This window comes from Nomascus leucogenys, chromosome 17, assembly GCF_006542625.1.
Source record: "Nomascus leucogenys isolate Asia chromosome 17, Asia_NLE_v1, whole genome shotgun sequence".
NCBI lineage: Eukaryota > Metazoa > Chordata > Mammalia > Primates > Hylobatidae > Nomascus > Nomascus leucogenys.
The window spans coordinates 32,859,364-32,876,012 of NC_044397.1; positions in this window are offsets into that span (position 1 = coordinate 32,859,364).

Consider the following 16,649-nt stretch of genomic DNA (forward strand, 5'->3'; position numbering starts at 1 on the left):
CAGCATCACATGATTTGTGTGTGTGTGTGTGTGTGTGTGTGTGTGTGTGTGTGTGTGTGTGATGGGGTCTCGCTCTGTCACCCAGGCTGGAGCGCAGTGGCATAATCATAGTTCACGGTAGCCTCAACCTCCTGGGCTCAAGCAATCCTCCACACCCAGCCTCTTGAGTAGCTGTGAGTATAGGTCTGCACCACCATGCCTGGCTAATCCTAGCCTCTTGAGTAGCTGGGAGTATAGGTCTGCACCACCATGCCTGGCTAATTTTTTTGTTTTTTGTTTTTTGTTTTTTTTTGTGATGGAGTTTCACTCTTGTTGCCCAGCCTGGAGTGCGGTGGCATGATCTTGGCTCACTGCAAACTCCGCCTTCCAGTTTCAAGCGATTCTCCTGCTTCAGCCTCCCAAGTAGCTGAGATTACAGGTACACACAACCACGCCTTGATAATTTTTGTATTTTTAGTAGAGACAGGGTTTCACCATGTTGGCCAGACTGGTCTCAAACTCCTGACCTTGTGATCTGCCGGCCTCGGCCTCCCAAAGTGCTGGGATTACAGGCGTGAGCCACCGCACCCAGCCACTAATTTTTTTTTTTTTGAGACGGAGTCTCACTCTGTCGCCAGGCTGGAGTGCAGTGGCGTGATCTCACGATTATTTGAGGGAGCCTTCCTTGGAGCTCACCACATGTAAGGGCAGACCCAGTAGCTGTTATCAGCCCCATCTGTCAACAGAGAGAGAAAGTAACTTGCCTAAGTTCACACAGCTAGTCAGAATTCTTGGGTTGCTGAGGAAGGATGAACCATCATAGGCTGGAAATGAAATAGGTCAAAACTCCTTCAACTAATTTTATAAACGTTGGCTCAACTTTTTGAGAATGAAAATAATACGTCTATTTATAATACTTATTAATTTGGTTTTACCTACATTTTTCTTTTTTCTTTTTTTTTGGATACAGTCTCGCCGTTGCCCAGGCTGGAAGCCGGAGTGCAATGGCGTGATCTCGTCTCATTGCAACCTCTGCCTCCCGGGTTCAAGTGTTCTTGTGCCTCAGCCTCTACAGTAGCTGGGATTACAGGTGCCCACCACCATGCCTGGCTAATTTTTGTATTTTTAGTAGAGACGGAGTTTTGCCATGTTGGCCAGGCTGGTCTCAAACTTCTGACCTCAAGTGATCCACCTGCCACAGCCTCCCAAAGTGTTGGGATTACAGGCATGAGCCACTCCACCCAACCATTATGTACATATTTCAAATCACATTTTGTAGAGAGACTATCTTTAGTAAATGCTTTTCTTTTTTTGTTTTTAGAGACACAGCCTCACTATATTGCCCAAGCCAAAGTGCAGGTGTGATCATTGCACATGACAGCCCCAAACTCCTGGGCTCAAGCAATCTTCCTGCCTCAGCCTCCTGAGTAGCCAGGTGCGGATCAGTAGTGGGACTCTGCTGGTGAATAGCCATTGCAACCTGGGCAATATGGCAAGACGTAATCCCAGTACTTTGGGAGGCCTGGGCAGGTGGGTGGATCACTTGAAGTCAGGAGTTTGAGACCAGCCTGTTCAACATGGTGAAACCCCATCTTTACTAAAAATGCAAAAATTAGCCAGGCATGGTGGTGAGCGCCGGTAATCCCAGCTACTCAGGAGGCTGAGGCAGAAGAATTGCTGTAAGATAAAAGCCTATAAGATAAAAAACAAGTTGGTTACTTCCAATATACAATGGTGGTACCAGCAATGGGTAAACATTCCCATTCCAAAAGGGAGAAATTGGCCAACAGAAAGAGGTAACAGTCTCCAGGCAAGTCTGAAACCCAGCAGGGCAGACATTAAGCCTTAAAGCTTAACCTCCCTTTACTCCATGTCAAGGGAGAGCCCCCATGACTGCTCTCCCAGGTTAGAGTCTGCTGCCTGTGGCTTTTCCAGGCTGAGGATGCCAGCTGCTGGTGGATCTATGTTTCTTGGGTCTGATCTGGAGGGTAGTGGTCCCCTTCCCACAGCTGCATTAGGCAGTGCCCCAGTGGGGCCTCTGTGTGTGGGATCCAACACCACATTTCCCCTCAGCACTCCCCTAGTAGAGTCTCTCTGCAGGGGCTCCATCTCTGCTGCAGGCTTCTGCCTGGGCACCTGGGCTTTCTGATACATCCTGTGAAATCTAGGTGGAAGCTGTTAAGCCTCCTTCACTCTTGCATTCTGTGCACCTGCAGGTTTAACACCACGTGGAAGCTGCCAAGTCTTACAGATTGTGCCTTTAGGAGTAGCAGTTCAGTTAGATCTGGGACCTTTGGGCTGCGGCTGGAGCTGGAGAGCCAAAATGTAGGAAGCAGTGTCCTGAGGCTGCACAGGACAGTGGAGCCCTGGGCCTGGCCCCTGAAGCCATGCTTTCCTCCTAAGCCTCTGGGCCTGTGATGGGAGGGGCTGTCCTGAAGACTTCCAAAATGGCTTCCAGGCCTGTTTTCCATTTCTTGACTCTTAGCACTTGGCTCCCTTTTAGTCATGTAAATCTGTCTACCAAATGATTGCTCCACAAGCTCCTTGAATTCCACCCCCAAAAATGTTCTTTCCTTCTCTACCTACCACGTGGCCAGGCTGCAAATTTCCAAACTTTTATGCTCTGCTTCTCATTTATTTCTTTACTTATATATTTATTGAGATGGAGTTTTGCTCTTGTTGCCCAGGCTAGAGTGCAGTGGCGCAGTCTCAGCTTACTGCAACCTCCCCCTCCTTGGTTCAAGTGATTCTCCTGCCTCAGCCTCCCGAGTAACTGGGATTACAGGCACCCGCCACCACGCCCAGCTAATTTTGTATTTTTAGTAGAGGCAGGGTTCCACCATGTTGGTCAGCCTGGTCTTGAACTCCTGACCTCAGGTAATCTGTCTGCCTCAGCCTCCTAAAGTGCTGGGATTACAGGCGTGAGCCACCACGCCTGGCTGTTTATTTATTTTTTTGAGACAGAGTCTCACTCTGTCACCCAGGCTGGAGTGCAGTGGCATAATCTCGGCTCATTGCAACCTCCGCCTCTTGAGTTCAAGTGATGCTCCTGCCTCAGCCTCCCACATACCTGGGATTACAGCACATGCCACCATGCCCGGGTAATTTTTGTATTTTTTTAGTAGAGATGGGGTTTCACCATGTTGGCGAGGCTAGTCTTGAACTCCTGACCTCAGTTGATCCGCCCACCTTGGCCTCCCAAAGTGTTGGAATCACAGGCGTGAGCCACCGCGTCTGCCTTTTTTTTTCTTTTGAGACAGAGTCTTGCTCTGTCACCCAGGCTGGAGTGCAGTGGTGCTATCTCGGCTCACTGCAACCTCCACTACACCCAGCTATTTTTTCTGTATTTTTAGTAAAGATGAGGTTTTACCATGTTCCCCAGGCTGGTCTCAAACTCCTGAACTGAAGCGATCTGCTTGCTTTGGCCTCCCAAAGTGCTGGGATTACAGCCATGAGCCACCACACCCAGCCAGGATTACATTTTCCATATGAGACCAGTGTATACATTACAGCAATTTTATTGGTGTAATTTCAAGGAAGATAATTTATTACTCCCTCTGTAGGGATCGTAATCTGTGAGAGTCTTATCTCTGGCTCCATTTAGTCTTCCTAATTATTTATTTATTAAAAACAGTTTTATAGAGACAGGGTCTCTCTGTGTTGTCCTGGGTGGTCTGGAACTCCTGGGATCTAGCCATTCTCCTGCCTCAGCCTCCCAAAGCAGTGGGTATAGGCATGAGCCACCACACCCGGCCTAGTCTTCCTAATTATTTATAGAAAAAAAAGGCGGAAGTTGCCAGGCGCAGTGGCTCATGCTTGTAATTCCAACACTATGGGAGGCCAAGGCGGGTGATCACAAGGTCAGGAGTTCGAGACCAGCCTGGCCAACATGGTGAAACCCCGTCTCTACTAAAAATACAAAAATTAGCTGGGCATGGTGGTGGGCGCCTGTAATCCCAGCTACTCAGGAGGCTGAGGCAGGAGAATCGCTTGAACCCGGGAGGCGGAGGTTGCAGTGAGCCGAGATCGTGCCACTGCACTCCAGCCTGGGTGACAAAGCAAGACTCTGTCTCAAAAAAAAAAAAAAAAAAGCTGCATGCCATGTGAGTCAAGCCACCTAGCCACATTCCTCTCAAGGGTCAGAATAATTTAAAATTCCAACAGCTGTAAATTTGAATTCTTTCACATACTGAACTGTCAAAAACCCACTCATTGTCCCTTCGAGCTCATCAGCTCAGCAGCAGGCTGGGACAGATGCCTGGGATGACATGAATTCCTCCTGTTCCTTCTGTCTTTCTTTAAACAAGTCACCAGGGGCCATATCCATGCCCCGTGGTGGGTAAATGGTGTTGTGTCCCTAAAGGCCTCCTGCTCAAGGCTGTCTCTGGCCAGGAATGTGGACTTCTTAATGCACAGTTTGACCAGCTCCTTCACTGCCAGGCATAGATCTTTGGGTATTGTAAGTGTTCAGTAAGCGCCCGTGAAAGGTCAGAGATGGGGGCAGACGGTGGAAGTGATTCAGAGAAACAAGAAGGAGAATTTGATTGCGGTATGAAAAGGCTTCCACAAGCGGCCAAAGATAAAATATGCCTATTGATCTGCAGGATGTTAAATTAATAAAACGGCCAGGCGCGGTGGCTCACGCCTGTAATCCCAGCACTTTGGGAGGCCGAGATGGGCAGATCACCAGGTCAGGAGATCGAGACCGTCCTGGCTAACACAGTGAAACCCCGTCTCTACTAAAAATACAAAAAATTAGCCGGGTGTGGTGGCGGGCACCTGTAGTCCCAGCTACTCTGGAGGCTGAGACAGGATAATGGTGTGAACCCGGCAGAGCTTGTAGTGAGCTGAGATCACACCACTGCACTCCATCCTGGGCAACAGAGTGAGACTCCGTCTCAAAAAAAAAAAAAAGAAAAACATAGGCCAGGCACAGTGGCTCATGCCTGTAATCCCAGCACTTTGGGAGGCTGAGGCGGGCAGATCACGTAAGGTGAGGAGTTCGAGACCAGCCTGGCCAACATGGCGAAACCCCATCTCTACTAAAAATAGAAAAGTCAGCCAGACATGATGGCACGCACCTGTAATCCCAGCTACTCAGGAGGCTGAGGCAGGAGGATTGCTTGAACCCTGGAGATGGAGGCTGCAGAAGGTTGCAGTGAGCCAAAATCATGCCACTGCACTCCAGCCTGGGTGACACAGCAAGACGGTCTCAATAATAATAATAATAATAATAATAACTTAAAAAAAAAGAGGTTTGAGGCAGCTGTTCACTCCATCTGCCACATGGTGGCACAGCAAGCGGGCAACTATGAAGCAAGAGTGAGCCCTGACTAAGCATCGAATCTGCTGGGGCCTTGATATTGGACTTCCCAGTCTCTAGAACCATGAGAAATAAATTTCTATCATTTATAAATTACCCAGTCTAAGATATTTTGTTATAACATCCCAAAGAAACTAAGACACTGCACAACAAATGGTCACAAATTTATCAGCTTCCAACAGCACACATTTATTCTTCCACAGTTTCCATGGGTGAAGTCTGGGCACTGCTTGGCTGTGTCTTCTGCTCAGGGTCTCTTGGGGCTACAGTCAAGGTGTTGGAGGGAGAGGCTGCATTCTCATCTGGAGGTGCGAGTGGGGAAGAATCTGCTGTCAAGCTCGTCCAACTTGGCAGAATTCATTTCCTTGCAACCAATGATGGAAGGCACCCTGCGTCTCGCTGACTGCTGGCTTCCCTCAGGTCCTGGAGCCACCTACCATTTCCTGCCACATGACCCTCTCCTGGGGCTGATCACAACATAGTTGCTTGCTTCTGCAAGGCCAGCAGGACAGAGAGGCTCTAGCCTCCAAAAGGGCCAAATCCCTCTTCCAAGGGCTTCTATTAATTAAACCAAGCTCACCCAAGATATTCTCCCTTTTGATGAACTCAAAAGCAACTCATTTCAGTTAAGTACATCTGCCAAACCCTTTCATCTTTTCCATATTCTGTTAGCTAGAAGGAAGATAGAGTCCAATTCAAGGAAAGGGGGTTACATAGGAGGCAGAGAGGCTGGGAGCCACCGTAGGGTCTGTCAGCCGCAGTGAAATGAGTGGGAGAAAGATAATTTGATTTTGGTATGGAGAGGGAGGCATAGATAAATATGCCTACTGATCTCAAGGAAGTCAAATTAAGAAAAACATAAAGGAGGCCAGGTGCAGTGGCTCACGCCTGTAATCCCAACACTTTGGGAGGCCAAGGTGGGCTGATAACCTGAGATCAGGAGTTCGAGACCAGCCTGGCCAACAGGGTAAAACCCCATCTCTACTAAAAATACAAAAATTAGCCTGGCATGGTGGCACATGCCTGTAATCCCAGCTACTCGGGAGGCTGAGGCAGGAGAACTGCTTGAACCCCGGAGGCGGAGGTTGCGGTGAGGTGACATCGTGCCACTGCACTCCAGCCTGGGCAGCAAGAGTGAAACTCCTTCTAAAAAAAAAAGACCAGCTCGTGTGGAAGGTGCTTCTCTTGGGCACTCAGGGTCAACAGATGCAGGGCAGGGTGGTCCCAAATGGCATGCTGAAGGAAGGCCAGGATCTCACACCATGGGCTGCCGAGAGCCACTGAAAGTTTTTAAGCAGGGAGAGCTGGTGGCTCAGCTGAGCACGGTCACTCAAGGAAGATTACTCTGATGGTGGGAGGGGTACGCAGAGACGGGAGGTTTGCAGGTGACAGGGGCTGGGACTAGTCTAGGTCATGAGATGGATAAGAAGGCTGTGCAGGCTTTAAAAGCAAGACACAAGGGCTAGGAGCAGTGGCTCACGCTTGTAATCCCAGCACTTCGGCAGGCCAAGGCAGGAGGATCACTTGAGCTCAGGAGTTTGAGACCAGCCTGGGCAACACAGCAAGACCCTGTCTCTTAAAAAAAAAAAAAAAAAGCAAGACACCACTATTACATCTCAATAAGGCTGCACACACACGCACACACACACACACACACACACATGACAGACTACAAGTCATAGTTCCTGGATACAGCAATACAAGAGGATTGTGTGTTTGTATGTTTCCATGGAAAAGGGTTTCTCAAAAACTAAAGAGGGGCCAGGTATGGTGGCTCACGCCTGTAATCCCAGCACTTTGGGAGGCCATGTCTTGACCTTGTGGCCTCAAGCGGTCCTCCCACCTCAGCCTCCTGAGTACTTGGGACTATAGGTGCGCACCATCACACCTGGTTAGTTTTTGTATTTTTAGTAGACATGGGGTTTCACCATGTTGGCCAGGCTGGTCTTGAACTCCTGACCTCGGGTGATCCATCCACCTTGGCTCCCAAAGTGCTGGGGTTACAGGCATGAGCCACCGCACCCAGCCCATATCCCTTTTTCTAATGCTATATTATAAATGCAAAAAGGAATTGTCCCAGGAAAGTAAGGAAAATGATCCACTAAAATGAATGAATGAATGATGATTTTTTTTTAATTTTTATTTTTTGTAGAGGTGGGGTCTCACTGTGTTGCCCAGGCTGGTCTCAAACTCCTGGGCCCAAGCCATCCTCCCGCCTCAGCCTCCCAAAGTGCTGAGATTATAGGCACGAGCATTACAGGCATGAGCCCAGCCTGAGGTGGGGGTCTCTGAGGGGGGCTTGGTTCATGGAACTGAGGGGCCGCTCCTGTCTACTCATGGATCAGACTATCTGCTCACCCAACTGACCCTAAAGACACTTTCTTTTTTTTTTTGAGACGAAGTCTCACTCTTATCCCCCAGTCCGGAGTACAATGGCGCGATCTCGGCTCACTGCAACCTCCGCCTCCCGGGTTCAAGTGATTCTCCTGCCTCAGCCTCCCTAGTAGCTGGGATTACAGGTGCGCACCACCACGCCCAGCTAATTTTTTGTATTTTAAGTAGAGACAGGGTTTCACCATGTTGGCCAGGCTGGTCTCGAATTCCTGACCTCAGGTGATCCGCTGGCCTCGGCCTCCTAAAGTGCTGGGATCACAGGCATGAGCCACCACGCCTGGCCCCTGGAGACACTTTCTAGGGCCTCAGGGAAAGCCTGAAACTGGGCTGCTGGCTTGGGCATTTGTCACTTGGCAACTTGGGCATTGTCTTGTCACATTTTGTGTTCGTGTGGCTGGTTCTCCGTTGCCACTTCTCCTAAGTCAGGGTTTTTATCAAGGATTCCCTCGGCATTGGTATTAATCCAGCTTCTCCCCAAACCGTCCCGGCTCCGAGGGGTGGCACCTGGCTGTGGGCACCATGAGTCGCTGGCTAGCAGCCGGACTCCAGGCTCAGAACCTGAGAATCTTGGCGGTGGGGCAGGATTGTGAGGCCGCATTCTGTCCCCGGCAAGACCTGGCTCTGCCCAGTTCCTCCCGGGCCTCCCAACGCCCCAAGGGCTCCTTCCCCCTGGCCGTCTGTCCAGTCCCTCCTTCATGTCAGTCGCTGGCCCACCAGTGACTGCTTGGCTTCTGCTGGAGTTTAAGGGGGCTTTTCCCCGCCCCTTACTGAGGCACCCCCGCAACATTCCTGGGCGTGTCCCCAAGAACAGCCATGGCCTCCACAGTGCAAGCTGAAGGTAGGAGCCCCCAGAACAGACGAGGGAGGCAGCGGAGGGTGGGCTGGGCTAGAAAGAGGATGGGGGGTACCTGCTGGGGAGGAGAAGGGATGGGGGAGGGAGAGGGGACCCTCCTGCTGCAGTGGCATCGGGAGGCCCTGGGGGCTCCTTCCCTCTGTCCCTTCACCATGGCAGCCTCTCTTCTTTGGAGAACCCCTCTGCACTGCTGCCACCCAAGCTCACATGTTCCGCAAAGCCAGGACTCCATGAAACAGCATCTCCAAGGCTTGATGTCTTCTCCTCCACTCTGCGGCTTGAAGCAGAACCGAGTTCTGGGCACTGCTGGCAAAATAGAATAATGACAGAGAGGAGGAGACCCAGATCCTTGTAGGCCCTGAGAGGGTCCCCTAAACATCATCGTTTGGGGGTGGGTCCCAAAAGCTGCTCCCTTACTGACCAAAGGAAGTGACCTCTCCATCTCAACCTGGGAGTGGTCATTTTTCTGCTTCATCCTAACCAAAGATGATGCCTCCTGTCACCAAACTCAGAGCTGTGGTGACTGGGGACAAGTTTGCCTCAAGTTCCACTTCAATTCTCTCTACCATCGTAGATTATTTCAATTTTATAATATAATGTTTATATATTCAAAGGGTACAAATACAGATTTCTTTCTTTTTCTTTTGTTTTTGAAACGGAGTCTCGCTCTGTTGCCCAAGGCTGCAATGCAGTGGCGCGATCTCGGCTCACTGCAACCTCCGCCTCCTGGGTTCGAGCGATTTTCCTGCCTCAGTCTAACAAGTAGCTGGGATTACAGGTGTGCACCACCACACCCAGATAATTTTTGTATTTTTAGTATAGATGGGGTTCACCATGTTGGCCAGGCTGGTCTCGAACTCCTGACCTCAAGTGATTTGCCCGCCTTGGCTCCCAAAGTGAGGGAATTACAGGCATGAGCCACCGTGCCCGGCTTTTTTTTTTTTTTGAGATGGAGTCTCGCTCTGCTGCCCAGGCTGGAGTGCAGTGGCACAATCACGGATCACGGCAGCCTCAACCTCCCAGCCTTAAAACACCTCAGCCCCCTGAGTAGCTGGGAACACAGGTGCACATCACCATGCCTGGCTAATTTTTAAATATTTTTTTGTAGAGATGGGGTCTTACTGTGTTGCCCAGGCTGGTCTCAAACTCCTGGGCTCAAGCAATCCTCCTGTCTTGGCCTCCCAAAATGCTGGGATTACAGGCGTGAGACACTGCAGCCAGCCAGCCACAAGGACAGATGCCTTACATGCAGGTATTGCATAGTGCTGAAGTCTGTGCCTTCAGTGCACCTGTCACCAGAATCGTGAACATTGTACCCAACAGGTAATTTTCAGACCTCACCCCCCTCCTGCCCTCCCACCTGTTTCAGTCTCCAATGTCTATTCTGCCACTCAGTATGTCTGTGGGTACCCATCGTTTAGCTCCCACATATAAGTGAGAACATGCCATCATAAATTAAACCACAGCTAACAGATCCCATAGGGAAAGACCTTCTGTCAGTCTGGATAACTTTTTTTTTTTTTTTTTTCTGAGATGGAGTCTTACTCTGTCATCCAGGCTGGAGTGCAGTTGTGTGACCTTGGCTCACTGCAACCTCCACCTCCCAAGTTTAAGTAATTCTCCTGCCTCAGCCTCCTGAGCAGCTGGGATTGCAGGTGCGCACCACCACATCCAGTTAATTTTTGTATTTTTAGTAGAGACGGGGTTTCACCATGTTGGCAAGGATGGTCTCGAACGCCTGACCTCAGGTGATCCACCCGCCTCGGCCTCCCAAAGTGATGGAATTACAGGCGTGAGCCACCGCGCCTGGCCAACAATCAGGATAACTTTCAATGTCATCTGATAGAGAATAGAAAAGTCACAGAGGTGCCTCATTTTCCCTGAATGACACTCATAATCTCCAAAACTATCGAGTGAGATCCCAAAGAGCATCAGTCATCTCCACCAGCATCTTCCCCACCATCTAGGCACTCTCGATTTATTTTATTTTATTTATGTTATGTTATGTTATGTTATGTTACATTATGTTATGTTATGTTATGTTATGTTATGTTATGTTATGTTATTTATGAGACGGAGTCTTGCTCTGTCGTCCAGGCTGGAGTGCAAGCTCCGCCTCCCGGGTTCATGCCATTCTCCTGCCTCAGCCTCTTGAGTAGCTGGGACTACAGGCGCCCACCACCGCACCCAGCTAATTTTTTGTATTTTTAGTAGAGATGGGGTTTCACCGTGTTAGCCAGGATGGTTTCGATCTCCTGACCTTGTGATTCGCTCACCTCGGCCTCCCAAAGTGCTGGGATTACAGGCGTGAGCCACCACGCCTGGCCTATTTTATTTTTTTTTTTTAATTTTTTATTTTGTGGAGACAGAGTCTAGCTCTATCGTCCAGGCTGGAGTGCAGTGGTGTGATCTCAGCCCACTGCAACCTCCTTCTCCCAGGTTCAAGTGATTCTCCTGCCTCAGCCTCCCAAGTAGCTGGGATTACAGGTGTCTGCCACCATGCCCAGCTAATTTTTGTATTTTTAGTAGAGATGAGGTTTCACTGTGTTGGCCAGGCTGGTTTGGAACTCCTGACCTCATGATCTGCCCACCTCAGTGTCCCAAAGTACTGGGATTACAAGCGTGAGCCACCATGCCTGGCCTCAGTTTTTCTTTTTTCTTTATTTTTAAAAATAGAGATGGGGGCCAGGCGCGGTGGCTCACGCCTGTAATCCCAGCACTTTGGTAGGCCAACGCGGGTGGATTACCTGAGGTCAGGAGTTCAAGAGCAGCCTGGCCAACATGGTGAAACCCCATCTCTACTAAAAATACAGAAATTAGCCAGGCGTGGTGGTGGGTGCCTATAATCCCAGCTACTCAGGAGGCTGAGGCAGGAGAATCGCTTGAACCCAGGAGGTGGAGTTCAAGTGCACCATTGCACTCCAGCCTGGGCGACAGAGTGAGACTCCATCTCCAAAAAAAATAGAGATGGGGTCTTGCTATGTTGCCCAGGCTGGTCTTGAACTCCTGAGCTCAAGCGATCCTCCCACCTCAGCTTCCCAAAGTTCTGGGATTACAGGAGTGAGCCACCGCACCTGGCTGCTCTTGATTTTTTTTAAATGAGGAATGGCCTTATGTCATGATCCAGACATATTTCTAGCCTGAAGAGAGGATGCCCTTTATGGTCTATGAACCAGAGCTTGAGTCTGGAGGTGGGAGAACCTAGGTTTGAATCCCCACTTAGCAGTCAAATGACTGTGGGCACATGACCTTGAGTTCAATTTAACACTTAGTGAGCTCCTACTACGTCTGAGGCATTGTGGATACAGAGATAAGGCAGTGTCCTGGCCCACAAAGAGCTCAGGGGACCTGCTCAATGAACAGCCGGCTCTTTCCTCATGTGTAAATCGGGGATGATAATATCTGTCCATCATGGCTCTGGGGTTAATCGTGACGACAGAATATGGAAGTATGAATCACAACACAGTACTCAACACAAAAGAGAGCAGTGGGACATGCTGCTGCTTTCTCCCCTGAAGTTCCATTTATTTATTTATTTAGAAACAGGGTCTTGCTCTGTCACCCAGGCTGGAGCGTGCTGGTGCGATCATAGCTCACTTTAGCCTCCACCCCCTGGGCTCAGGTGATCCTCCTGCCTCAGCTTCCTGAGTAGCTGGGACTACGGATGCATGCCACCATGCCCGGCTAAGTTTTTATTTTTATTTTTTATTTTTGAGACGGAGTCTTGCTCTGTCACCCAGGCTGGAGTGCAGTGGCATGATCTTGGCTCACTGCAACCTCTGCCCCGTGGTTTCACGCAATTCTCCTGTTTCAGCCTCCCAAGTAGCTGGGATTACAGGTGTCCGCTACCATACCCGGCTAATTTTTGTATTTTTAGTAGAGATGGGGTTTCACCATGTTGGCCAGGCTGGTCTTGAACTCCTAACCTGCTCAGCCTCCCAAAGTGCTGGGATTACAGGCGTGAGCCACCACGCCTAGCCTGGTTTTTATTTTTTGTAGAGATCTTGTTGCCCAGGCTAGTCTTGAACTCCTGGGCTCAAGCATTCCTCCCTCCTTGGCCTCCCAGAGTGCTGGGATTACAGGCATGAGCCACTGTACCTGGCCTTGAAGTTGCATTTAGAAATGATGACTCTGTCGTTCTGGAAGGTGATGAGATAAAAAATGCCCCCAAAGAATAGACATGATTATAATTCTGAAAGGATGCTTGAGGTCTCTGGTTTTAGAAAGCCTGGCTCCCTGAGGTTAACTGACGTGCGCCCGTCCCGCAGGGAGGACATAGAACAGTCTGAATAAGAACCACTAGTTCTTTCAATCACAACTCACTGCCCTTGACATCCAAATTTGGCTGATGTTTTATTGGATCCCCCCGCCACTAATCAAGAAGTCTTGGAAAAGTACCCTGTTCTATTACTCTGAATATAGCAGACATAAAAGGTGTCCACTGAATTCTGCATGTGTTGCCAGAAATGTGTTGACATCCATGTTTTAGCCTGGAGGTATCGGTGCATCTGTTAATCCTGCAGCTGCTTCTCAGGGGTTTTGAGTACAGCAGCTTGGAAACTTACTTAGCCAGAAACTTGCCATTCCAAATTTGTGCTTTCATTAATTTTTTTTTTTTCAACCTCCATCTCCCGGGATCAAGCCATTCTCCTGCCTCAGCCTCCCGAGAAGCTGGGATTACAGGCATGTGCCATCATGCCCAGCTAATTTTTTTTTTTTTTTTTTGAGACGGAGTCTCGTTCTGTCCCCCAGGCTGGAGTGCAGTGGCGCAATCTTGGCTCACTGTAACCTCTGCCTGCCAGGTTCAAACAGTTCTCCTGCCTCAGCCTCCCGGGTAGCTGGGACTACAGGCATGTGCCACCAGGCCCCGCTAATTTTTTTTTTTTTTTGTATTTTTATTAGAGATGGGGTTTCACCATGCTGGTCAGGCTGGTCTCAAACTCCTGACCTTGTGATCCACCTGCCTCGGCCTCCCAAAGTGCTGGGATTACAGGTGTGAGCCACTGTGCCTAGCCCTAGTTTTTGTATTTTTAATAGAGACAGGGTTTCACCATGTTGGCCAGGCTGGTCTCGAACTCCTGACCTCAAGTGATCTGCCCACCTTGGCCTCCGAAAGCGCTGGGATTAAAGGCGTGAGCCACCGTGCTTTCTTTTCAAATTTTTTTGTAGAGGCAGAGTCTCACTATGTTGCTCAGGCTGGTCTTGAACTCCTGGCCTCAAGCAATCCTCCTGGCTTGGCCTCCCAAAGTATTGGGATTACAGGCATGAGCTACCATATCTGGCCCAGAATTTGTTCTTTGTTCTTGTGGCAAGTGCTTGAAAATGTGGATTATAAAAGAAATGCTTTCTATGTTTCATTGTGTGAGTTAAGTGTGTTCTACCAGGCAGATTTATGTAGTGAGGACCACCCCATTAGAAAATGAAGAGTGTAATATAGATTTAAATATGTAAATATATACATAGAGGAAATATATATATGTGTATACACACATGACTTGTGATATAATTTGTCTTGTCACTCAGCAAGAGAAATTTTTGTCTGTGTCATGTAGAAACTTATGTGCTTAAGTTATAAAATATTTAGAAATATTTGCCTGGTAGAACCGTAAGGCTTACCTCAGGCTAACCATAAAACTCGGAACTTAAAGTGTTTATCTAAGATAAACATTTAGCAAATATTCAGCAAATATTTGGCAAGGGCCTTCCCTGAGCCAGGCACTGGTAATTGGTTACAGCCTTGGATTTTGAACTTATATTTGCTTCCTTTTTTTTTTTTTCTTCTTTTTCTTTTTGGTCCAGTCCCTACCATGTGAGATACTTGCTGCTTGCGTGTTCCCAGAAGCTCACGTGGTGGGTTATCAGCCTTTCTCAAGAGCATTCAAGAAAGGGCATGATCCTGGTTTAGGGTTCCTCTGATACGTTGGAGGAGAGTCCATGGTGACTGTCAAGGTTTCCGGAACAAGACATCTCCCTCATCCCCCAGGTGGGGGCCAGGACCTCCACTGTCCAGCCAGGTCTCCTTGCTGAGTGCCCCCAGTGAAAACATTCACACAGAGCAACAAAAATCACATGTATTCATTTGTATGGGAATGGCAGTACTAAAAATAAATTTTTAAATGTCTGCATGAGGCCTGGTGCGGTGGGTCACACCTGTAATCCCGGCACTTTGGGAAGGCCGAGGTCAAGAGTTCGAGACCAGCCTGGCCAACATGGTGAAACCCCATCTCTACGAAAAATACAAAAATTAGCTGAGTGTGGTGGCGCACGCCTGTAATCCCAGCTACTGGGGAGGCTGAGGCAGCAGGAGAATCACTTGAACCTGGGAGGTGGAGATTGCAGTGAGCCAAGATCATGCTACTGCATTCCAGCCTGGGTGATAGAGTGAGACTCTGTCTCAAAAAAATAAAAATAAAAATAAATGTCTGCATAATACAAAAGTGGATAAAAGGCCAGGCGCAATGGCTCACTCCAGTAATCCCAGCACTTTGGGAGGCCAAGGTAGGAGGATCGCTTGAGGCTAGGAATTAAAGATCAGCCTGGGCAACAGAGGGAGAACCCGTCTCAAAAAAATTAAAAAATTAGCCAGGTGTGGTGATGGCACACCTGTAGTCCCAGCTACTTGGGGAGGCTGAGGTGGGAGGTCGCTGAGCCTGGGAGGTTGAGGCTGCAGTGAGCTATGATTGCACCACTGCACTCCAGCCAGGCAAGCAGAGCAAGACCCTGTCTCTAAAAAAAATAAGAAAGAAATCCAAAAGTGGACTGTATCCACTTTTGTATTTGTATTCTGTATTCTGTATTTTGTATTTTGTATTCTGCTCTGTAGCAGAACTTCGGCGATCTGAAACATATGCATATTTATGTATTCCAAGTCATCTTTGATAGGAATGCATTTCTCTTAAAACCAGCAAGAGGCCGGGCATGGTGGCTCACACCTGTAATCCTAGCACTTTGGGAGGCCGAGGCAGGTGGATCACCTGCGGTTGGGGGTTCGAGACCAGCTGGGCGTGGTGGCACATGCCTGTAATCCCAGCTACTTGGGAGGCTGAGGCAGGAGAATCACTTGAACCCAGGAGGCAGCGGTTGCGGTGAGCCGAGATTGTGCAACTGCACTCCAGCCTGGGCAACAACAGCAAAACTCCATCTCAAAAAACAAACAAACAAAAACCCAAAACCAAACCAAACCAGCAAGAGGCGACATGCTTCTCTTGTATACTTGGCATGGAGGCAGTGTGGGGTGATCCTAGGATTAAGTGTGGTACATCTGTTGTTTGAATACCCACCTCTACTGGTTGGGAGGCTTTGAAAATGTATGGAGGTGCTCTGTGCCTCAGTTTCCTTTTTTTTTTTTTTTTTGAGACAGGATCTCGCTCTGTCACCAGGCTGGAGTGCAATGGCACAATCTTGGCTCACTGCAACCTCTGTCTCCTGGGTTTAAGCAATTCTCGTGCCTCAGCCTCCCGAGTAGCTGGGACTACAGGTGTGTGCCAAAACGCCCAGCTAATTTTTTGTAATTTTTAGTAGAGATGGGGTTTCACCGTGTTTGCCAGGATGCACTTGATCTCCTGACCTCGTGATCCACCCGCCTCAGCCTCCCAAAGTGCTGGGATTACAGGCATGAGCCACCACACCCGTCCGATTTTGTATTTTCAGTAGAGATGAGGTTTCACCATGTTGGCCAGGCTGGTCTCAAACTCCTGACTTCAAGTGATCTGCCCACCTCAGCCTCCCAAAGTGCTGTGATTATAGGCGTAAGCCACCACTCCTGGCCGTTTTTTTTTTTTTTTTTTTTTTTTTTGAGACAATTTTGTTCTTGTTGCCCAGGCTGGAGTGCAATGGTGCGATTTTGGCTCACCACAACCTCTGCCTCCCGGGTTCAAGTGATTCTCCTGCCTCAGCCTCCTGAGTAGCTGGGATTATAGGCATGTGCCACCAGGCCCGACTAATTTTGTATTTTTAGTAGAGATGGGGGTTTCTCCATGTTGGTCAGGCTGGTCTCGAACTCCCGACCTCAGGTGATCCACCTGCCTCAGCCTCCCAAAGTGCTGGGATTACAGGCATGAGCCACCGTGCCTGGCCCCTGTTTTTTTTTTTTTTTTTTTT